General features: G+C 39.4%; 1 protein-coding gene and 1 long non-coding RNA gene across 2 annotated transcripts in view; one reads left to right on the top strand and one right to left on the bottom strand.

Moving 5' to 3' along the window:
* The window catches only part of CNTN4 (contactin 4), a 942629-nt gene extending 929095 nt beyond the window's left edge, over positions 1-13534 (bottom strand). Inside the window, exon 1 of the mRNA XM_054504629.2 lies at positions 13371-13534. The gene's annotated coding sequence lies outside the window, so the exon portion shown is untranslated. The remainder of the gene's footprint in view (positions 1-13370) is intronic.
* Positions 13535-13694: 160 nt separating this feature from the next.
* On the top strand, positions 13695-19650 carry LOC123834747 (uncharacterized). Its single transcript, XR_006788496.3, has 3 exons — positions 13695-13938; positions 14345-14432; positions 15798-19650. It is a non-coding gene; the product is annotated as an uncharacterized LOC123834747 (long non-coding RNA).
* The last annotated feature ends 5829 nt before the right edge of the window (positions 19651-25479 follow it).

A 25479-nucleotide genomic window follows, 5' to 3' on the forward strand; every position in this document is an offset into this window, starting at 1 on the left:
CATATTAATAATACACCAGTCATTATGTTACATTTGCTAAGTTTTGAAATACAAAGCACCCATAAAGAAGCTGCTATTCTCCAGAAGAAACAGAAATTCATTTCTCAGTAATGTCACTATTATAAATAAAAAAAAATGTGTAAATCTTTTGAAAAATTTCAATCATATGTGACTGAAAGCAACTTGAAACATTTTTATATTTCTACTCTATCACATGTCAGCATTTCCCTTTGCAATATGGCAAGACAGACTGTAGCTGAAGTAAAAAGAATACAGATGAGAGGGAGAGCCTACTGGGTAATTCATTCTTTTTAATAAACAAGACTCTTAACCATAGCCAAAACCATTTCTCCAAAATGAAATTTCAAATAGTGCTAATCACATTTCAGTTCTGAAACACTGGCTCTCTATAATAGTCAACCATAAAACAATACTATGGAAATGTTGACTTCCTGTTTCTACACAGCCAAGAGAGATCACAATTATCTATCCATGGATAAAGACACAGGAACAAACATAAATCACTTTATTGAGTATTTTAAAAGAATGACATTTCAAGCTCATAAATTATAACTTTCACATGTTTCATCAACATAGGTATCATATTGAATAAATGTATGAAAAGAAAGGATAATAATAATAAACTCGGCATTTTAAGGGATGGTCTAATTATGTGCTCAGCACTAGGCTATGTGTATATATGATTAATTAATTTTAGTCTTCACAACCCTGCAACAATATCCCCATTATATAGGTAGGAAAATAAAGCTGGGAGAGGTCATATAGCTTACACTAATATTTGAATCATCAAATCATTCTGAATCACCAAGTATACCTATTGCCTCTCTTTTACATCAAATCATTCTGAATCACCAAGTATACCTATTGCCTCTCTTTTACATCATATAAAATAGTGTATTCCATCTGCAAAGACTGAATCCTAACCTAAAATACAGAATTCATCTTTTGGGATGTGCATTATATTATGTTCCTTTTCTTAAGAATTAATCTTACTAGGGCACCTGGCTGGCTCAACCAGTGAAGTGTGCAACTCTTGATCTCGGGATTGTAAGTCTAAGCCCCACGGTGGGTATTGGGAACACTTAAAAACAAAATCTTAAGAAACAAACAAAAAAAAAGAGTTAACCTTAATATGCTGATTTAAGGAGCTACATTATAAGAAAACTACTAAAATTTGTAAAAGTTTATTAATTCAGAAGAAGACTGCTGCTCTAAATAACACTAACATTTTAAAAACAGTGTTTATTTCAGTTATAGCACAGAATATAAACTACAATATATTGGTAAATTGCTATTAATAAAAGTGAGTAGAGTTATTGGAACTATGAATTCATGATAACTCCATATTACATAGTGCATATACAGATGTTACCACCACCTTAATAATATCTAGAACTGTTGCAGTGTCTTGAATTCTGACCATTAGTTTCAAAAAAGAAAATGGAGGGGAAACACTAGGAATTTTAAGCAAGAATCTACTAACTGGTGAGTGAAACCTAGAAATGTGCTAAAGAAAATAAAAGGGAATGACTTCATACAGTAAAGACCATGTGCTCAGAGTACAGACTTTTGAACGAAGTTTATTGTACTGCAGGTAAGACAGTCAACATTCCACAACACAGCAATATTCACAAATGTGATTCTGCTGCAAAGCATACCATCAACCCATGTGACAATGTTATCAAAGCAGGAATTTTCTATTTCTACTGTAATGCAGTAACACTTTACCTCTCACTTCCTCAGTCAGGATGTAGGAAAAGGTGAAACTGAGAACAGAGAAAATGTGAAACACCCATACTATTCTCTCACCAAAAAAAAAAAAAAGTCTGTTGGGGTGGAGAGGGGATTGGGGGGTGTAGGTAAGGAGAAAAAAAGAAAAGGTCCTTCAGAGCCTCTTTCAGAATCTACTGAAACTATTAAATATACTTTGAATGGCTTGTATATTTCATTATTCTGGTTCACAAACAGTAAGAAACAGCAAATAGAAAAGGCTAGTTCACTAAAGCAAGGAATCAAATATGACCATCAAAAGGCATCAGAAAGCAGACAGACGTACCCACATCTCAGCTGCACTTGATGGGATCCTGTTACACAGTCGAGTATAACATTAAGTGTTTCAACAAATATATAAAGCATCCATGTGTACTATGTTCTGTATAAACTGCAAAGATTATAGTATAAGGCTAATTTGCTTAGTGCTTAGAATGTGCCATGAACACTGTACTAGTCTTAAGCAATTATCACTTAATGTTCACAGCATCTCTATAAGATAGGCACATTCAACTTCACAGATTTTAAAAACTGCCTTAGGAAGGGTTAAGAATATGCTCAAGATCACACAGCTGGTAAGTAACAGGACAAATCTAGGTCTGTCTGAATCAAAGGCCCACGTTCTACTCTAAACTACTATTCTATGTTCATCATGGTGATCCTGTGTCATCAAGAAGTAAATCATATTCAGCCACCTGTTTAAGGGTAAAGTAATATTTTTACACAGATTCCCATTTTAAAAAACTATTGTTAAAGACAAATTTCTATTTACAATTTCTTAGTTCCAAGAATTCTAGATAACCATGTTTGTATTATATTTTTTACTAGGAATTTGAAATGTGACCTGGGCGCCTGGATGGCTCAGTTAGTTAAGTGGCTGACTCTTGATTTCGGCTCAGGTCATGATCTTGGGGACAAGAGATGGAGCCCCACTTTGGGCTCTGTGCTCAGCAGGGAGTCTGCTTGAGATTCTCTCTCCCTCTCTCTCTCTCATTTTGCCCCTATCCCTTCACTCTCTCTCTGTGTCTCTCTCTCTCAACTAAATAAATCTTTAAAAAAAAAGAAGTGTGATCTAGGTAAACATTTTCTTCTTAAGGATGTCATTCACCTAATTAAATGCAGTAAAAGTAGTCCTTGGACTTGTAATTAATTCGCTAATCTGTGAGAAGTCTAGAATCAATAGATAGCTAACAGCTAATCAAACGAGTCACTAAAGGCAAAAAATATTCATATTTATATTTCATAATTGAAGAGCAATCATAATACAGATGATAATACAAATTTGTACAAATGAAAATGATGGCAATGTGCCTAGAATCAAGCCTGATAAAACATATTTGAGGATTTGAGTCATGTCATTATTTTTTTCACTTTTCTTCTCCTCCAAACTGGACCTATCTCAGCAAAAGCACACTTGTAACACCTGTCCTCACTGGAAATTTCCATAACAAACCTAAAAGGCATAGGCAACATGAATTATCAAGATTTCTATTAGGACACTTGTGCAAGGTACAAATTTTTACACACAAAATTCAACTCAAAGGTGGAGAGGATATTTTACTATGGTATAAACAAAAGAGACTTCTGTATGCATTTTTTTAAAACCTCAAGATCATTATGGAATCAGCAGTGCTTCTGCTATCCTAACCCTCATTTTCTCATGAACCAAACTCCCTTCCCAGAAATGCACCATTTTTATTTAATTAATAGTGATAAGTGCATATTTTAAGTGTTGTGAGCTGAAATTGACCCTGTCCAAATATGGAAAATATTTTCTCTTTCCAAACCATGAAAACTGTTGACTCTGGCTTTATATAAGCCATGAAAAATAAAACCTTGTCTAAAAAGGAACTCATCTCACAGCTAATTCTGGCTTTTTTAAGTTTTAAACACCAAAAAAAAATCTTTCTCAAATATTTCCTAATTACTCTCACTGACTTGTTTGTTCCACAAACTCCTGGGATTATCATTAATGCTCCATGGACATGTATTTTATGAGATTAATTGTATCTTTGATGTCTACCATGTTTTAGGCAAGAGATATACAAATATGAGTATCATTGATCAATTAAAATCTGTTTATTGGAAGCTTACAAGGATTTAGAAACTAAAATAAGTACTTTGTAAGCAGTAGTCCACATAATCTTCATAAAACTCTCGTGCCTTCAAAAACAGACACATAGATCAATGGAATAGAATAGAGAGCCCAGAAATGGACCTTCAACTCTATGTCAACTCATCTTTGACAAAGCAGGAAAGAATGTTCAATGGAAAAAAGACAGTCTCTTCAGCAAATGGTGTTGGGAAAATTGGACAGCCACATGCAGAAGAATGAAGCTGGACCATTTCCTTACACCACACACAAAAATAGACTCCAAATGGTTGAAAGACCTCAATGTGAGACAGGAGTCCATCAAAATCCTAAAGGAGAACACAGGCAGCAACCTCTTCAACCTCAGCTGCAGCAACTTCTTCCTAGAAACATCGCCAAAGGCAAGGGAAGCAAGGGCAAAAATGAATTATTGGGATTTCATCAAGATAAAAAGCTTTTGCACAGCAAAGGAAACAGTCAACAAAACCAAAAGACAAGCGACAGAATGGGAGAAGATATTTGCAAATGACATATTAGATAAAGGGCTAGTATCCAAAATCTATAAAGAACTTCTTAAACTCAACACCCAAAGAACAAATAATCCAATCAAGAAATGGGCAGAAGACGTGAACAGACATTTTTCCAAAGAAGACATCCAAATGGCCAACAGACACATGAAAAAGTGCTCAACATTGTTCGGCATCAGGGAAATCCAAATCAAAACCTCAATAAGATATCACCTCACACCAGTCAGAATGGCTAAAATTAACAAGTCAGGAAACGACAGATGTTGGCAGGGATGCAGAGAAAGGGGAACTCTCCTACACTGTTGCTGGGAATGCAAGCTGGTGCAGCCACTCTGGAAAACAGTATGGAGGTTCCTCAAAAAGTTGAAAATAGAGCTACCATATGATCCAGCAATTGCACTACTGGGTATTTACCCCAAAGATACAAAAGTAGGGATCCAAAAGGGTACGTGCACCCCGATGTTTATAGGAGCAATGTCCACAATAGCCAAACTGTGGAAAGAGCCAAGATGTCCATCGGCAGAGGAATGGATAATGAAGAAGTGGTATATATATACAATGGAATATTATGCAGCCATCAAAAGGAATGAGATCTTGCCATTTGCAACGATGTGGATGGAACTGGAGGGTGTTATGCTGAGCGAAATAAGTCAATCAGAGAAAGACATGTATCATATGACCTCACTGATATGAGGAATTCTTAATCTCAGGAAACAAACAGGGTTGCTGGAGCGGCGGGGGGGGGTTGCGAAGGATGGGGTGTCTGGGTGATAGACATTGGGGAGGGTATGTGCTATGGTGAGTGCTGTGAATTGTGCAAGACTGTTGAATCACATATCTGTACTTCTGAAACAAATGATACAATATATGTTAAAAAAGAAGAAGAAGAAGATAGCAGGAGGGAAAGAATGAAAAGGGGGAAACCGGAGGGGGAGACAAACCATGAGAGACTATGGACTCTGAGAAACAAACTGAGGGCTCTAGAGGGGAGGGGGGTGGTAGGACGGGTTAGCCTGGTGATGGGTATTAAAGAGGGCACGTTTGGCATGGAGCACTGGGTGTTATACACAAACAATGAATCATGGAACACTACATCAAAAACTAATGAGGTAATGTATGGTGATTAACATAACACTAAAAAATTAAAAAAAAACTCTTGTGCCTTTAGATACTACTCATTTTTTAAGATTTGTCCATCAAACTAAGTGATTTAGCTTATTATGTCTTTTAATTATTTATCTGAACAACCCTACAAAATGCATATCATCCCATTATGCAGCTAATGAAACTGAAACCTAGAAAATGTAGGTAACTTGCTATGACATAATTACACAGATAGTGCAAAATGGATTTAGGACTGGTGAGAAATCTGTCTGACTCCAAATTTCAAGCCTTATCCATTGTCTCAAAGAACTCTCATGGTACTGAGTAACATGCAAAATAACATTACAATGTACTAGGTAGGGCAATAAATGTCTCAATTTGCCCAGGACCTTATCGGTTTTAACACTGAATGTCCAAGATCTTAGGAAACCCTCAGTCTTGGGAAAACTGAGAGGGTTGATCATCTTCATGATAGGTGTTATATCAGTGGCATGGAAAAAAAAATACAACAGGAGTCCATACAGAAAAGGTTATCATTATGCCTGAATAATATTGAAAGAGGGTTAACAAAGTGGCAATGGAATCGAGCATTATGCAAACTGTAATAAACATGGTGAAGAAAGATGACAAGAGTAGACCAGACACAAAGGCAATGAAAACAAAGGCATGCAAAAAAAAATCACTGGGCAGGTTCCAGGGTGAGCACCTAGACTGCAGACTCGGAAAGGGGAAAACAACAGGAAAGTGTAAATGGAAAGGAAAACATCATATAGGACGGACCAAAGTAAATCTTATAAAAGGAAATTAAGCATGGAGGATGTGGTTTTAACTTCCACTCCCCTCCACAGCTCTACAGAGATAGGCTCTGAAGAAATGAGGGCTTTCACTTTGTGATTTAGATGACTATATGTGCCTTGGTAGGGGGATGCCAAGTGATTCCTGACTGGGAGTCTGACTTATTCCAAGCAGCAAAAGATCTCACTTCTCTACAGTCCTTCTCACTGTGCCCCATGCCCTTTCTGGAAACAATTACTGTGGATAGGGAGAGCCAATACTCTTTCTTAAGTAGCAGAGCATGTTTCAATCATTAAGTAGGAAATAGAGTTTCACCCAGACCATACGCACTAAGAATGGGATACAACCAGATGATGGAATACTCTTGAGCACTAAAAAGAAATGAGAGAGAGGGAGATATGAATAGCCACAATACAGAGAATTGTTAGGGCAGTGAAAATACTCTGTATGATATTATAATGATGGATATATGTCATCACACATGTATTTGTCCAAACCCATAGAAGTATAACACCAATGGTGAATCTTAAGGTAAACTATGAACTTAGGGTGATTATGATGTGTTGATGTAGGTTCATCCTGGGTAAAATATGTACCACTCTGGTAAGTAATGTTGATAATGTCTGGGAGCAGGAGTATATGGAGAATCTCTGTACCGCCCTCTAAATGTTGTTGTAAATCTGAAACTGCTCTTAAAAAATGAAATAAAAAACTAATGATGTATTATATGTATTGAATTTAAATTTAAAAAAATAAGCTCTTCACCACAGAGTTGAGGGTCCATTTCTGGGCTCTCTATTCTGTTCCACTGATCTATGTGTCTGTTTTTGTGCCAGTACCATACTGTCTTGATGATGACAGCTTTGTAATAGAGCTTCAAGTCTGGAATTGTGATGTGGGGGGATGGGTTAGCCTGGTGATGGGTATTAAAGAGGGCACGTGCTGAATGGAGCACTGGGTGTTATACGCAAACAATGAATCATGGAACACTACATCAAAAACTAATGATGTAAGGTATGGTGATTACCATAACATAATAAAATTAAAAAAAAATAAGGTCTTAAGGAGCACTTGGGTGGCTCACTTGGTTAAGCATCCAACTCCTGGTTTAGGCTCAGATCATGATCTCAGGGTTGTGAGATCAAGCCCCACTTCAGGATCTGCGCTCAGGGCAGAGTCTGCTGGAGATTCTCTTTCTCTCTCCCTCCCCCTCTGCTCCTACCCACCCCACCACACAAAAAATAAATAAATAAATAAAGTCCTAAAACAAACAAATAGTAGAATGGGATAGTAACAAGGGCCAACATTAAAAAGAAGAAAGGGACTAGGCATTTACCAGGCAAATAACCTACACCCATATACATACACCACACACAGACACAGACACACTCCTTTCTCTATACCTGAAGAAAGGAAAATAGAGAATTGGCTGGCAATCTCACATTCCTTTATTAGAAATCTGCAACTGACCATTTATTGAAAAATCTGTTGGTTATTCACTATACCTGTTTTCTGGGTACTCAGTGTGACTCCATTTCTTACCTTCCCTTACAGAGAGGAATGGCCAAGGAAGAGAGTTCTGCCCAGTGGAATGTGGGCAGAAGCCATGACAACCACTCCCAGTGCAGGCCTATAAAAACCTCCTATGAAACGCGTCAGGACATTTGTCTCCTCACACCCCATATACCTTGTCTGAACAAGGAGGACCCCAGGGACTTAGGAGAGGATGAAGCCAGGAGAGGGTAAGGAACCTGATTGCTCAAATGACCCCATGGGAAGCCATTCAATCAGGAACTATGCTGTGGGTATTGAACCACCCCACATGAGCAAGAAGTAAGAAGCATTTTAAGTCACTGAAAATTTAGAGTTTACCTGTTACAGCAGCTAGAGTTAGCTTTTCATTAGGTCCTGTGGGCGTCTGAAAATATGATAGTAAGCAAGTTTAAACCTTTCTGTCTTTCTACCCCATTAAATCATAAAAAGGAACTTGCACACACACACACATAACTGGCATGGGTGGGTGTGAGGAAATTTGGAAGCAAGGTAAACTTAGGAAAAAATAAAGGATATTTCTTAAAACAAAAGGTTCAGGGAAAGTTAGGAGGAAATAAACAGGGTCTTTTGAGAAAGAGGTGACTGGTAAGTATACAAGTATATCTGCCCACCTACATGGTGAGAACATATGTGTCATTAATTAATTGGGAAGATGCCACAAATAAATACTGAACAAGAAGAAAAAAATGACTTGAAATACTGGAAAATGAACTGTATTGGCAAAAAGTACAGTCTCACTATTAACCACCTCACATTTCTACTGCAGCTATTTGGAACCACAAGTGTAAGAGGTATTTTTACAAAGGACAAATACACAGGAAAGGAGAGAATAAGCAGAATTTCTAATATAAGTGGGACAAGATAACAGGATAAGACCAAAAGGGATCATTTTCTTTTCCAGGATGCTAGGATTATTGGTAGAGGTCCCTTTAGTCATGCAGTAAATACTCTAAAAAGTTTTGCAAAGCTGAAAGAACAAGAGAAGAGTTCTCTTTCTTGGGAGCTGGGGATGTTGATGAAAAACAATGCTTTTGATCAAAAGGAAGGTCAAAGGAGAATATTTTAGCTGTGAATTTGCCAGAAAGAATATTTACTTAGGCTAAGAAGCGAAAAGGAATTTATCTTTGTATACTGCAGCATAAAAATGGCAGCCAAGATTTCCCACAATGAAAGCCTAAGAGAAAGGCTATAATTCAGGACCTACACTCTGATAATTTGTTCATCAGAAGTGAAAAAGCATTGTAGTGGAGAGTCTCACTTTAAATACCTGCTCCAAGTAAGTATTCAAGATAAACCTGTATCATATCTAATTATATTCCATTATATTTTAGATTAGATATAATCTTTTTTTCTTCTTTGGGATTTTTTAATTCTCCTCCACCTTTTTCATATAGACAAAAAGAAAAAGTCGTCCAATGGCTATAATAAGAAAAGTATTGAGGCAAGAATAAACAAGTAGTATAAAGAAGCTGTTAAGAAAATCAACTCTAGAGCCAGAGAAATAGTTCAGATCCTAGCTCTGCCACTTACTGGCTATGTTGAACAAATGACTTAATTTCTCTATGCCAAGTTTTCCTTATTTATACAACATAGACAATACCTATCTGGGAGGGCAAAGTGCTTAGAAAAGTATTTCCTTATAACTGCCTATTTTTTTTCTGCCAGGGGTTGGGGGAAGGAAAGGTAATTAACATTTACTGAAAATGGAGGAAATCACACAGAGTAATAGAGTGTCAGAAATGCTGGCTGTTCCCCCTGCTGTTTCTTCTCCTTCCTGGAAACACAGCTGTACTATTCCCCAGCCTCCCTTATAGCAAGATCCATCTACATACAATTGAGTTCTGGCCAATGGAATGAAAGCAAAAGTGATATTATGGTTTGCAAGTCTGAGCAATTAACAGTTCCAAGTCTTTTTCCTTCCAGTGCCTTGATGCATGCAGATGAGTATGATGACCCTGCTGAAGAAAACTAGAGGTCTTGGAGGAATGCTGCCAGGATCATCCAGTTGGGGACTTAACACGAATGAGAATATTTCATGTTTGAAGAAGTACACTTTTTGGATTCATCTGTTACAGCTGTTAACCTATCTAAACTAATGGAGGTAAGCTCTATACCTATACTCTCATGTTTAATCCCTACCATGATGCCTTGAAACAAATGTTATCCCAGTTTTATAGCTAAGGAAACTGAGATTCAAAAAAGTTATGGAACCATCTTGTCCAATATCATGAATGTAAGTGGTAGGGCCACATCCAGGTTAATCTTCTGCAAGGTTTTTGTTCTTTTCACCCTCCACAAAATACTGTAACATGGAAAATGTCTTTCTTTTCCTCACTCTTCCTGGTTTCCTCACTTTTTAACCACTGGAACTTCAGTCTTTAAGTTAAAACTTCATTTTTTTTTTCTTCTGTATATCTAATTTGGGAGATCCAGGATGACCCCTATATCACATTCATCTCTTCTGCCTCATTCTGTCCACATATGTGTTCATGACCAGAAAAGAGTGCTCTTAACCCATCTGTTACAGGAGACACAGATTACTAGCAGTTTTCCAACTAGCCACCATATCAAAGATGGTGAATGGCAAAGCCAGAGGTAAGAAAAGAAAGGTAAAAACCCCGCAAACCATCAGTGATTTCCAAAGTGGGGTATATACCCGAGGGGCAATGCAAAGCAAATCGCTGGAATCCATAAAAATATTAGAACTTCTGTTTCATAATTTTTGCTTTATTTATCCTTTAGCTTTTTGCTGTATATATTTTACAAGTAGTAATATCAACATAGTAGTATATATGATTAACAATAAATTTGAGTGAGTATAGCCAAATTTTCTTCTGATAGTATATAATAGAAAAAATAAATAAAGACTGATAAGTCTAGGTAATAAATCTGGTCTCCCTCACAAGACTTAAGATACTGTTATGGAAAAACGAAAACAACAAAACTTACCACATCTGTGTGTACAGACATCTCCCTGCTTAACATATGAAATAGATTAATTCAATTAAAATCATATAAAAGCATGCTTTCACAAAAGATGAAATTCTTTAAATAAAAACCAAGATTAAAACTAATGTATTTTATATCTATGTCTTTGACTATAACAAAGAAGAACCCAACAAGTTAAACTTGGCAGAAAATTTGGAACTATAAAGGGGGGTTTTCTGCTGAGAAGCTTAATTATTCAGGTTACCTTTATTTCTTAAGAAATAAATTGAAATAACAGATGTTCTGTGTACCTTTCAGAAGAAAACTTCTAGCCAAAAGATTTAGTGCTTAAAGGGAAAATAATTAGAAGACCTACTTCTGAACAAGAAGAAGAAAGAGAACTAGGTAAAATAAACGGATGATTAAAAAATCTAACATTATTTGAAAGGCTTTCTCTATATTTACTGTCAATGTTCTACCAATATGAAATGACCATGGAAAGAGATGCTGAGCTGACTCAAGAAGACAAAGTCCCCCAAGTTAAAGGAACTAAAAACTGTTTTCATAAAGGCTGTCAAAAGAAAATCTGCCTCTGCTGAAATTTCCATATGGCTCTGACCTGCACCCTTGAACAACAGGTCTTTTCTCTTATTAGTCTTAGCCCCCAATTTAAAAAGGTCAGTTTTTCCATGTTCTCCTCTAACCTGACAGGGTCCACACTGAAAAATAATGAGGCTTATCATCGTGATCTCTTCTTATCAATCCAGAGCAGCTGAAGTTGGTTTAAACAAACAAAAAAATCAATAGTATTTTATAACGTGGCAAAAATGGTATTCCCATGGAACTTGTTTTTGATTCTTAGCAACACTAACACTCCCACCACCCACTGTGGAGATCCACATAAGTCTTGAGTGAAATCAAGATGAAGATAGCAAGAATAAAGTTACGGATGAAATTTGAGTTTTCTCATAAATGCCACAAAAATCACCTCGAGGTGTCTGCCTCCATGACACAATGTTCTTTTTCACCCACTTGGGTAGAGACAGAGAGAACAAACTTGCTAATGGGCCGGAATGTAAATGCTTCTGCGGGGACTTGCCTGCTGGAAATCTACCCCACTCCCTAAAGGACATACACCTCAAAATACAAAAATAAAAGCACATTCCAAATTATTTCTGTAAGTGTCCAAACAAATCAATTATGTGGAATTATTCTTTGAAATATCCAGCTCCCATCACAGTAAGCTGCAGATGCTTCCGATGAAATTAAAAGACAGTTATTCAGACAAACATGTCCCTGCCCCTATGTTGATTTCAGTAGGAAAACTAGAAAAAAGTTCCAGGAGCTTTCCTCCCAGGAGCTCCTCCTTGCAAACAAACCTCCAACACACCCCAAGATCCACCACCCCACCTCCACGCAGACCACCCACCCAAAGTGATCAGTCACACTGATTCGCCCTATACTACCTCTGCAAATCTTTTCGCTACAAATCTGGAGACCCCAGCCAGCAACCAACCTCCTTAGTTTCGCGTTGCGCGAAGCAGCCTCCTTGCTGGGAATCCGCTGTACTGCAAAATGTTCTCATGCATCAGACTCCCAGACTGTTTCAGAAAGACTGAGCAGCCCACGTCCTCTTACCCTCACCTCCACACCTTTCATAAATAATAGAATATATACACACGAATCACAAAGAGAGAAAATGCAGGCAGGTTTTGAGCCCTCCTTTCCAGAAGGAGAGTGCGGGCTGGTGTCTGCGGGGTGCCTGGTGCACATCTCCTTGATACCTGGGTCCGAGGAGGAGACAAGGCAGCTGTCTTTGCCATGCAAAAGAAACTGCAAATCCCCCCAAGTTACTGGAGATTATTACGCCACCCCTACAAGTTCCCTGGGCAGAGCCTGGGTATACGAGGTACGTGTCACAAGAGCGGGGATCTGGATTCGCCTCTGTACCCCCGGCGTTTAGCACGGAGCCTGGCACACAGTGGGCACCACCAAAATCAATGTCTGTTCCAACAGGGCTCCTTCCACCACCGCTACCGGCTCCTGCGCCCTTAGATCCTAAATCCCTTCAAACACCAGCCCAAGTTCGCCTTTCTCTACCGTGGGCTCCACAGCTGGGCAATCAGACCCCGGGGTATCACCATCAGAAGGAAACTCTCGCCAGCGCGCACGGAGAGGGGGCAATAGCCTGAACCAGTTGGAGGAGCTGATTTTAACGATTCCTGAGGCATTACGCGCTCCAGGCTACTTGTTCTGTGGCTGCCTTGCAGCGCAACAAAGTTACTTTCTGACTAAAAAGAAGGGTCGCCGTGGGGTGAAGGTGGCGTCGTGTGCGCCCTGCCTCCTCGCGCGTTCAGGGCGCTCAGTTCCAGCTGCGCCGACCCCGCAGGGCTGCCAGGCTCAAGGCAGTACGGCCCACGGACCCCGTCCAGCCCTGCAGGAGTGGGAGCCCCAAGTAGCCCCCTTTCACTCCGCAGCCTCTGAGGACCGTGCTCGTTCCCACAATCCGACAGCCGGAGCGCCCGGGGCAGCACGCGCCCCAGACTGGAGCGAACCCTGCTAGCTCGCGCCTCACTTACCTCAGCACCTGAGCGCGGCGCCCGCTACAGCCTCCTAGCAAACGGCGTCGGCACAGCCCGAGGGTCCCGCTGTAGTGGCGAAAGCTTCCTACTTGCGACCAATCCTGGTGTTGAACCCCGTGCTGTGTCTGGTGCCGCGCTCTCCTCCCTCCCAGCGCTCGCGGCGGCTCAAAAAACCCGGCGCTGCAAGGTTCAGGCAGCCGGCTCCTCAGCCTCGAAGGGGCGGAGACGCGTGGAGAAGACGAGAGACGCGGGGCGGGCGGGAGCCGGCGCGCCGCCGGGCTGAGCATGCTCAGTGCGCGGCGGGAGGAGGTGCCCGCCCGGGTGGAGCGTGTGCCCGGCCCTGCCCGGCCCTGCCCGGGAGAGAAGGTCCCCAGCCCCTGCGCGCAAAACTGGGGAAGGCTGCCTCACCTGAATCCGAAGCTCCCGAAGACAACCCGTTCCGGTGTAGAGGATGCGCCGCTTATCGATGGGGCATATACAGCAGCGATGCCGCCTTCCTTTGCAACCCGAGTACAGGGGCACAAGGAGGCTCGAACTGTTCGGTGCCCAAACCTCTGGCCTCTGTGTACGGGGAATTCGAGGACTCTTGAAGGCGCCCTACCCAGGGAAACCAATGCTTCTGCTTTGGGGGCTGAGAATTGCCGGCTACAGGAGAGTGTGGGTGGGGGGGGACAACAGTGAACTTGAGAAGCCGGAAGAGGGGGCTTTTGGAAGGTTTTACCTACTTGTCCTTAAGCGAAGGACACTGGCCAGACAGGCAGCGTTTTCGACCTGGACACTCATAGAGTGTGCTTTCAAGCTGGAATGTGTGTGTGGGAAAGGAAACGGTTGAGATGAAATATGTACAGGGATCAATCTGTGGTGTGTGGAGGGGGAGGCGCACATTGAAAGCTTTGTTATTCAAAGCATGTGCTTTGGAAAATGACGTTACCGTGATCTTTCTACAGAGTGAATCTACTGTCTTTTTGCAGAAATGGCTTTCTTCATCCCCAGCTCCAAACTCAGAGTAACCGTAGAGATTGGCAACAATGTCCCAGCCCCTGACGAACCCTGTGCAAAGTAAGTCTGACAGGCAGAGGGAAGTCAGCCGGGTCGAATTCATTGGCATGCATTTCCAGCAACCCAAGTGAAGCCCAGGCTCCTCTCAAGGGAAAAAGCCCCAAGGGCTTTGCTGAACCCCAGTATTCCTGTGCGTTGTTCAGCAGTTCAGAACTACATAAACAGCTTCTGACCATTTCCACAATCGTGTAAACATACACTGACATCTCCATTATGTGGAAAAGATGTTAACTGGAAAACTATTTTTAAACTACTGCAGTAAGCAACCAACTCCTACAAATACATGCAGCTGCCTTCTTCACACAGTTTTGTGTTCTTTGTTTTTTTCATTCCTATTCAGGCAGTAGGCAAATTCAGAAGTGTGTTGTGTATTGCTGTGGTCAAAATTTTCACCACTTGAAATTCCATGGCTTTCCTTGTTGCTGAGATTAATGCTAAAGAAAGGAGTTTTTGCTATTGTTCCCCAGATTTCTTGTTGGCTTAAACTTGGAGAGAGATTTTAAGTCTCCCTCCCTGCCCACCTGGTGTATTTCTCTAATACAGGCACTTTCCCCAAATGGGAATATTAGTAATGCAACAATTTTCCATGGTAAATAACTAGTTAAGATGAATGTTTTTACTCAGTCTGAAGGCTTTTGTGGTCCTGCCAGAACCATGACTTATAACGTCATAATGACTTTTAGATTATTTTTCCGCACCTAGTCACTTACAATTATACATATGATTTTCAGTAAAAATATATATAACAAAAAAACAAAATGCCTAGCCAGAAGTTCTCCAGATAATATTCCTATGTATACATGCATACTTTTAATATGTTCAGCGAAAAAGTGATGCTTTAAACTCAAAATAAAATTTCAAAGAGAAAAGAATAAAGTAGGCTGTCACATTCTACCAAAGAGATTACAAATTGAAGCAATTTTCAAAGTTTTGTTAAGGGTTAGGGCAAAGCCCCTTAAGAGTGTTTTCAAATTTCAAATTTAAATAGTTTTGTTTTCATTCTTTCCTTTTACCCTTCTTCTGTTTCTATTATAAGCTAGAAATTGTATTCTAGTAGGTGCTAGGAAACTAAAAATGACCAAAACTTAATATCTGCTCCACAATTTACCATGTAGTTGGAAAGACAGGCATTATGTATCAGGAGAGACAGATTTGGGTCATCTTGAGGGGATGTCAGTTAAACATTATGATGAGAGGCATTTTTTTTTTCTCTTCATCAATAGGGCCACACAAATCAAATGTTAAGCTTGTTCAGCACCTCCCCAACATTTTCCAAGAAGAGCCACATCCCCAACATTTCCCTGAGAAGAACAGTGGCTAGTTTAAAATACAACAAGTAATCAGTCCCTTTTTTCAAACCCACAGGAAAGACATGAAGCTCAACTGCCACCTCTGCCAAGAAAGCAAGCCTCTCACTGAAGCTCCCAAGATTGGGAAGTGTTCTTAGGAGAACCAGCCCCTGCCAGGAGACAAAAATGGTTTATTTTGATGACAATATCCTCACACGTGTGTCCTTGCATATCCGGGACCCCAACTGTGTGTCAGTTTCTTGCTCAGGGAAGCTGTCATTGGGATTCTGTGGGGGGAAATGTTCCAAACGAATCAATTAATGCTGCCAGCAACAAGTTCAATACCACTGCACTGAATCCCCCTGCTTTATATCAGTGCATGAATGAATTATTGGTGCTCATGTAATTTGCAAATAATCATCATTATAATGCAGTGGAAAATTTCTCCTGCCCAGGTAGCCTAGGTAGCATCTAAGCAGAGAGCTGCAAAACCTCTCCCCATTATGCCCCCTAAAATAATTACTTACACACATATGTGAGGTTTTACTTCCAGGTCTTTTAATATAGGACTATCTATGTGGACACAAGGTCACCTCTTACTCTCATTAAACCAATCTGAACAAAGTGTGATAATTCTTAAGGGGAATCAACGCTGAAAATGCTTTTGACTTTTTGGAGGCATGGGCAGAATATCATCAGGTTAGACTCAGCATGCAACAGTTCTGAAAACCCCAGATAGGGCATCTATCTGCTCATGTTATTCCCTTCCCCCACATCTGGGGCAATGGGGGAGGGGCGGAGTAGGAGTAGCTTTAATATAGGAGAAGGAAAAAGGAAGAGCATTGCAGGAAAAGAAATTTGTCTCTTCTGACCACATCTAACTTGATTCCATTTTCTCCTTCAATCTGGCCTCCAGTGGGGATTTAAACAAACTCAAAAACACCATGCTCTTTGTCTAAATAACTTGAATAAGGTCATCCAATGGCAAGGGTACCTCAATGAGAAAAAAATGTACCTTAGTTTTGTAATTTTTGTTTAATGTATTAGGTGCCTGGATAGACCTTCAGGTACAAAGCACCACTTCTATCCTAGCCGCACTTTTAAAACTACCTTCAAATTCACTCTAATCAAATGGATAAAGCATTATTTTTTAAAGAATTATGTCATGAAGAGCTTTGTGTTCAGTGTTGTAACAGAGTATAATAAAACAGAGCTCAGATAAGGACTTTTAGATCAGGCTTCCAAAGCTTCCTTCTATGCAATTGTTTTAGGTGACTGATTGATGCTTGAGCTTCAAACTAAGGACATCAGAATAATAATGGCCACATAGTGTGATAATGATAATTAGCACACAAAAGCACAGTTAATTGCCATGAAGGTTGTGATATAGACTGACAAACAGAGTCAAAGTAAACTAGAAGCCTGACACCCCAGCCAAGACTCCTTTATAAACATGGCTGTGAGACTCCCACTGAATTTAAGCATAATGAAGTGGAATTAGGAATCAATCAGCTGTGCTCCCCTCCATCCTTTTTCCACATTTTATTAGATTCTTTACATAAAATAAAAAAATCAAAGTTCAAGAAGTCCCTACTTTGCAAAAGTATTTAGTTGATTTTTGTTTGCAGTAGTTGTGTTCTCTAAATTCTCTGTGAACTCCAAATTAGTGACTACTAAAACCACTGCTCCTAGGAGAAATAAGTTCCTGTGAGCCTCTGATGCCAAGATTTTCATAAACCAATCAATACCAAACCTCATTTTATATCTGCTTCTGCTTAAAGACACCTTATTTAATATATATTGTTGATTCATTAACATTGAACTCACCAGCAGCAAACTCATGCCTGAACAGAGCTTATCCAGAGTATGTATTTTCGCACTAAGGCACAGCATGTGGCCTTCTTGCCCTTGGGAATATAAGACATATTTTGGGCCACTTTAAATAGCATGATAACGGGGCGCCTGGGTGGCTCAGTTGGTTGAGCGACTGCCTTCGGCTCAGGTCATGATCCTGGAGTCCCTGGATCAAGTCCCGCATCGGGCTCCCTGTTCGGCGGGGAGCCCGCTTCTCCCTCTGACCCTCCCCCCTCGCATGTGCTCTCTCTCTCTCTCATTCTGTCTTAAATAAATAAATAAAATCTTTTAAAAATAATAAAATAAAATAAATAGCATGATAACCAATAAAAAGCACAAAAATTCAAAAAATGTGGCAGCAAACAGACTTCAAAAGAGAGAATGCTTTACAATAGGGAGCAGGAAGGCAGAGCGTCATCTTCTGGTATAAAACACCACTTGTATCTTATCTCTGTAGATTTGTAGACTTCAGCGGGGAAAGTAGGCACCTCAAATTTTTCACGGCTCTATGTCCACATATGACTGCAAAAGTGCCACAAGTATTGACTTTGAGTTTACAAATAAATCTTACCAAGTAGACAAATTTGCAAATAAATTTCATATATGCAGATATGGAATCTGTGAATAATAAAGACGACTATACCAAATATCCCCTTTAAACGGCTAGCCACATTAGTCCACATGGTACGTGATTCAGTTTACAGAGACTCAATTTACACTCAATCATTTTAGGATCATGTTATTCTGAGGAAAAAGGTATATTTTGTACTATCAAAGACTGTCTTCTGCCAGCTTCCTCAAGTACGTTTTATATTAAAATCACATAGGATTTATCTGTTTATTATGACCACAGCCACTTTGTTTTGACTTCCAAAGTGGATTTTGGTGTTTTTGTTGTTCTTCAACATTATAATTCATGCAGTTGTTCACAAAGTAAAATAATTTCAAAAACTAAGATAAAGTTAAGGATAAACAAAGATGAAGCTTAATGAACTGAAAAAATGTGTCTTTTTAGGAACTGAGAAAACTGGAGTTCTGGTGTTGGCCCCAGAACAATGTAATCTTAGATGAACATAAGACTGGCAATTATCTTTACAGAAAAGGCTAGGTGCAAAGGAAACAAATCCATGGGCTGAAATGAATCAGATTCTACTTACCAATTTTTTTGTTCTATTAAAAATATTTAGCAAGTAAATGGTTTGTATATGAATCCTTTACAAATATTGTTAACAATTCCAAAAATAAAAATAAAAACAAAAGCCAACAATAAATGTTGTTAACAATTCAGGTTTAAGTTCTCAACCCATGTTAGGAATTTTTATAAGATACCCCCCACCAATCCATGCTTTCTGGTATTCATGTCCTTATTTAATTCCTTTCCTTTTAACTGTTGGCTAGACTTATTGATTCACTATTATTGATTCACTAAAATGATGGATGTCACTTTCAACATTAGGTTACACAAAGACTGTGGCTTCTATCTTGAGTACTCTCTCTCTCAGATTGCCAGCTTCCACATTGTTAAGAGCATCAGTCAGCCTAAAGTGGTAAGACCCACATTGTGAATAACCAAGATCTGCCAGAATTCATGGGAATGAGTTCAGAGGTGGACCTGCTGAGTCTTACCAATGGCTGTGTAAGTGAGCTTGGAAGCAGATTCTCTAGCCCCACTGAAATGTTAAAATAATTGAATCACTAGCCAACACATCGATTTTGATTTCATGAGAAACACTCCCACTAAGAGGTACCTGGATTGCAGGCCAAAAAAAAAAATTGAACAATTAGTGTTTATAAGTTTAAGACCCTGTGTCTTGCTGCAATTTGTTACATAGATAGCTAATTCACCCCACCCCCCAAGATATTCTGATTTAATAAGTTTGGGGTACAGCTTGGATACATGAGTTTTACAAACCAGTGATTCTAATGCATGTGGTTCCTTGACAACTCTTTTATAAACCCTGGTATTTGGAGATGAAAGAGTTACAAAGAAATTAGAGTTCATTACATCATACATCTTTCATTTTGTCCTAAACAATTGATACTATATCCACATAAGCATGATTATATATTTTCTAAAATATTCTCATATTGTACATATTGTTTTAATATCATTTTCTTCATTTACAATATGTCCTGCAGTTTTTTCCTATCACTAGTTTTCTATGCCCTAATTGTTTAAATCTGCTTGACATTTCATTTTAGAATATACTGCAAATTAATCAATTTCAATTGTTGAATAATAAATCATGTCTGTTTTGCCATGATAAATAAGTCTTTGATAAACACACTGAAGTTAAATTTTACACACATCCTTAATTACTTCTTTAGAACAAAATCCTGGAATTTGAACTACCAGGTGAGAAAGTATTGTGATTTTACTCATTCTTAATTTTTACATTCTTTTGTGACTATATCCATGATTTGCAAAAATTAAAGGTAGGTGAGAGCTCTAGATTACAATAAAAGAAGATTCAAGTCTAAATTCTGCACATGTAAAAACATAGCAAGCAGATATAAAAAAAATCATTCAAACTGAGCTCAGCCAAGTGCCAACTCTCTGTCCTACAGGCTCTCCAGCAGCACTTTGTTGTTGTTTTTAAAGATTTTATTTATTTGACAGAGAGAGACACAGCGAAAGAGGGAACACAAGCAGAGGGAGTGGGAGAGGGAGAAGCAGGCTCCCCGCCGAGCAGGGAGCCCGATGCGGAGCCCGATGCGGAGCCTGATCCCAGGACCCCAGGATCATGACCTGAGCCGAAGGCAGAGGCCCAACGACTGAGCTACCCAGGCGCCCCTCTCCAGCAGCACTTTGAATGGAAGATTCACTAGAGGCAAATGCAACAGTATTGCAAGCGCAGGATTTAGTTAGCATTTTAATTGGAGTCAGGCAACAAAAATGCTCTGAAAGATACTCACAGAAATCATTGCAAGCATAAGCACAGGACACCATTCCCAGGAATATAAGCTATTGGGCACACTAGATTCTTACACCATGTTCTGCAGAGCAACACTCACGGCAATATTTCTAGTCAAACCCATATCTTGAGCACCACTCATTTCATCAGAGAATAATCACTGCTACCTTCAATTATGCCAATTAACAAAGCTTTTATCATTGATCTTAAATAAAGTTCATTGAATCTCACGTAGGTTTCTGATAAGAGGCTTTTCGATGCTAACTACCTGCTTCTGGAATATATATCCTTGCTTAGGGAACTACAAATGTTAACCAACCCTAGCAAGAGGGTAGGTTAAAACCAACACACACACACACATGGCCATTAGCCATACATCACACTATGCTAACATTTTTAAATAAATTGGATGCAACATGGCAAAGTAATGCACATTTTTTATATTATATTTATTTATTTTGCCAAAGTTTGTGTCATTTTACTTTTTCATTAGTGCTATATTTTCCCAGTTCCTTGCATACTTACTATATAATTTTATTTATTATCTTTTCAAATTTGTGGACATAGAAGTGTTTCTCACTTTATTGCTAGTGAGGTCAAACGTTTTACATATGTTCATTTGTTATCTGCATCTTATGAAATGCCAGTTTGTGTTCTTTGTTCATTTAATTATTTGAGTGTTAATCTTTATCCTAGAGATTTGTTGAAGTTTTTGGTATATTTAAGATAAGATTTTATCTGTTGCAAATATTTCCTTGTGTTTTCTTTTTAATTTTAGAAATATATATATATATATTTTACATTCTTGTATACTCAAATGTATTACTTTTTCTTTATGTTTCTTTTTTCCAGCTTTGTTAAGATATAATTGACACATAACATTGGGTAAATTTAAAGTATACGACGTGATGTTTGGTAGATGGACATATTGTGAAATGTTTACCACAGGAAGGCTAACACAATCTTCACATCACAGAATTAACTTTTGTTGTTGTTGTTGTTGTTGTTATTGTTCTTATGGTGAGAGCATTTAAGATTCACTTTCTTCATTCTTTTTCGTATTTTGTTTCTTTTGTTTTGCTCCTCTTACTGGATAATTTTGAATGTTTCTAAGTTTACTGATTCTTCCTTTGACTGGATCAATCTGCTGTTGAAGCTTTCTACTGAGTTCTTCCCGTCATCCACTTTATGTTTCAGTTCCAAAATTTCAGTTTTGTTCTGTTTTATGTTTTCTATCTCTTTGTCGAATCTCTCAGTTTGTTCTTGTATTGTTTTCTTGATTTATGTAAACTGTATATCTGTGTTCTCTTGTAGCTTTCTGAGCATCTTTAGAACAATTATTTTAAATTTTTTGTTAGGTAATTTGTTTACGTCCACTACTTTGTGGCGGTTACTGAAAGATTACTGTGTTCCTTTTGTGATACTGTGTTTTCCTGATTCTAAATGATCCCTGTAGCTTGCATAGTTGTCTGCACATTTGAAAAAGCAGTCACCTCTTCCAGACTTTATGGACTGATTTTGGTAAGGAAAGACCTTTACCTATGGTTGGGTCCATGCTGGAGCATGCTGTGACCCTGGTTCTAGTGATGCAGGGTGCCAAGAGTAGGGGTGTGTAGCTGCTGCAGGTATGGGGGACATAATGTCTCACTGGCTCAGGTCTTGAGGTCCATGACATCGACAGCCATTTGATCCTTAACAAGAGCTGCAGAGGTTCCGCAAAGGTGCAAGGCCTGTCAGATCCTCAGCGACACCTCTATTTCAAGCTGATAAGGACCAGGGTGGGCAGCTATGGTTGCCAGAAACAGTCATGTGCTTGGCTGCACTGGCCACCTCCAGGTGCCTGTGTAGCAGAAGGGACCTGCTGTAGACATACACTTAATGGCAAGGGCTGAGGCTCGCTGCAGGGACTGGGGCCAATTGTGGGAATGCTAGCAGCTGCAAGGGTCCTGGCCACCAGCAGGCACTCCTGTAGCTGCAGACTCTCACCACAGGCATGTGCAGAGCAGTGGAGGCTGGTGACAGCAGTCTGGTCAGCAGCACGGATGTACACAGCTGCAGGACAAGCTAGGGGTGCACACATAGGGTTGGGATTCAGCTGTGGGGAGGTCTAGGTTGGGGCTTATAGATGCAGCCACAGAGGTTCCACAGGATGTGGGGGAGGGGGCAGAGAGAGATTTATGTAGCTAGTGTCTGTGGATGCAAAAACCTGTGGGACAAAAACCTCAGTGGCAAAATCAGCAGGAGGTGCGTAGTGATTCTGCTGGCCACTGGTTTCTCCAGTGGCAAAAGCTTCTGGGGTCCTCTCAGGAGCAGGGAACCATGGTCACTCCTTTTGTGTGGCTGATACTGGTAACCCCTGTCTTTCTTCCTTGTTCCCAGCTATCTTTACATGATTCAACTTGGCAGGTGAAACCAAAGTGGATCCAATCACACAGTGCCCTCAAAGGCTAGGGGAACTGTTTGCTAACTCTATTCTCCCAGTCATAGATAGGCAAACTCTTTTGAGCTGGAGAATTCCCTCTTGGCACTGAGCAGTGCTGCCCTGGGGAATAAGTAAAATGAAACTCTTCTTCCTAACTTTTTTGTACAATTATTCTCAGAGTTTTTATTCCACTGCATTTCTGAAGCTTCTTAAGTGGACTCCTGAGCTCTCCCAGAGCTATTTTTGTTTGTGGATAGTTGTCTAATTGTTAATCTTTGTGGGGTCACAGAAATTGGAGCCCCCTACCCCACCATTTGGGTAACATCATTTCTTATCTTCCATGTTATATTTTTAAACTACCTAGGGGCGCCTGGGTGGCTCAGTTGGTTAAACATCTGCCTTTGGCTTAGGTCATGATCCCAGGGTCCCCAGGATCAAACCCCACTCCAGGCTCTCTGCTTCAGGCTCCCTGTTCAGCAGGGAGTCTGCTTCTCCCTCTCTCTCTGCTCCTCCCCCATTTGTGCTCTCTCTCTTTCTCTCTCTCTCTCAAATAAATAAATAAAATCTTAAAAAAAAAAACTACCTAGAAAAACAGGCATATGGGAGATGAAATTACTTTTAAGTAATTTTAAATAATTAAAATACACACATTTAAAGTCTCTAGAAGTGGTTTTAAGGGATGACATCAAATAAAGAAACATGTATTCAAGAAAATCTAGTAAAACTCAGAACAGAGAGTCTACATTTGAATCATGATATCTACCCCCAATCCCCCATCCACCCCTGCTGGGATTCAGATTAACAGAAACTCCACTCCAGATGGAGTTAAGAACATAGGACTCCCTCCTCCCCACCCCCAGCTCCTGGTAAAGAGATATGGTATCTTAACGGGAGGGACATGCCTTTAGCATTTATCTTATTCCCAACTACCTATTGCAGTAGCTAAATGGCAGGTGAGTATGGCTAAGAAGTCAGGGTTACTTTATTCTACTCTGCCCTCACTCATAGAGCAGAGGCTCTACCTCTGGCATGATGGGTTGAAAATACTAGGGACCCCATCATTCTTGCCCCAATACATTTGTAGAGTGGAGTTTCCATGTCAAGACAGTTAAGTCTAGAATACCAGAGGCTAATGCCCCCCACCCAGAACTCTCCAAAATCTAGGGGATCACTCAGAGATAATCATACCACTGTCCCCACAATCATTTCCAAAGCCATGGCTCAGATTTCGCCCAGGTGAAGAAGTAAGCCATAAGAACAGACTGCTTCTATACTCTGGGGAAACAAACACACAAAAGGCAAAGACAACATTGAGTTTATTTGGAAGAGTGTGAGGAAGTTCAATTCTAAGGGTGTTCTCAAAAACAGTGAAGTTTTGGTAGAAATCAAGTAAGAGGAGGTTGGTTGCTTCATGAGGGGTATTAGGTAAATCAGAAGCCAATAAGTTTACCAGAAAAAGACAGCAAAGAAGAGCCTTGAGTAGGAACAAAGCTCAAACACTGACCTCAAAATTTACCCCAGTAAAGGAACCCAGATTTAATTGGATCAGTCTCAATCTAGGGAGCAATTATGTTCTACTGTGTTGTTAAAAACAATAGAAAAATGAGCTGATAATTAGTAGAGTTTAGCAGCTGGATGTGATTGGGGGGAAAGAGAGACGGCAAAAAGCCCTCCTAAGACCACTGTCATCCCAGGGTAACTGTGCATGCCAGGCCTATGCCCTCTGAGGAGCAAAATAGAGACTTCACACTGCAGAAGAAATGGGACTTATAATATATGGGCATATTATATAATATATAATATATAATAATATATATACTATATAATATATAATAATGGGACTATTATATAATAATAGTCCAATGAGGGACTAAACAAATAAACAAGAAAACACTAATCACAAACATCTGAGGCAAAAGGGGACCTTCCAGAGATGTTACAATATATTATTTTAAATATCCAGTTTTCAGGGGTGCCTGGCTAGGTCAGTTGGTTGAGCATACAACTCTTGATCTAGGGATTGTGAGTTCGAGCCCCATGTTGGGTATACAAATCACTTTAAAAAATGAAAAATAGAAAATAAAATCTTTAAAATATTGAGTTGAGTTTTCAAATAAAATATGACACACAAAGAATCACTAATATGTGACCCATAAAACAAAAAGGAAAAAAAAGGCAAGCAATAGAAAGTGCCTGTGAGAGTGACCAGATGTCAGATTTGACAGAAAAAAACTTCAGAGTAGCCATTATGAACATGCTCAAAGGACTAAAGGAAAACATGACTAAAGAAGTAAACTAAGGCATGAGGACAATGTTGCATCAAATAGATGATGTCCATAAAGAGAAAGAAATTATAAAAAAGAACCAAATGGAATTTCTGGAGTTGAAAATCTATACATGAATGTACAGAGCACTATTATTTCTAATAGCCAAAAAAGGTGAAACAATCTAAATGCCCATCAAATAATGAATAAGTAAACAAAATGTGATAGATCCATACAATTAAATATTGTTTGGCCATATAGAGTAATGAAGTAATGATATATGATACAATATAAATGAACCTT

The sequence above is a fragment of the Mirounga angustirostris genome, unplaced genomic scaffold (genome assembly GCF_029215605.1).
Source record: "Mirounga angustirostris isolate CCGP_5_RB_7025 unplaced genomic scaffold, mMirAng1.0.hap1 SCAF_1, whole genome shotgun sequence".
NCBI lineage: Eukaryota > Metazoa > Chordata > Mammalia > Carnivora > Phocidae > Mirounga > Mirounga angustirostris.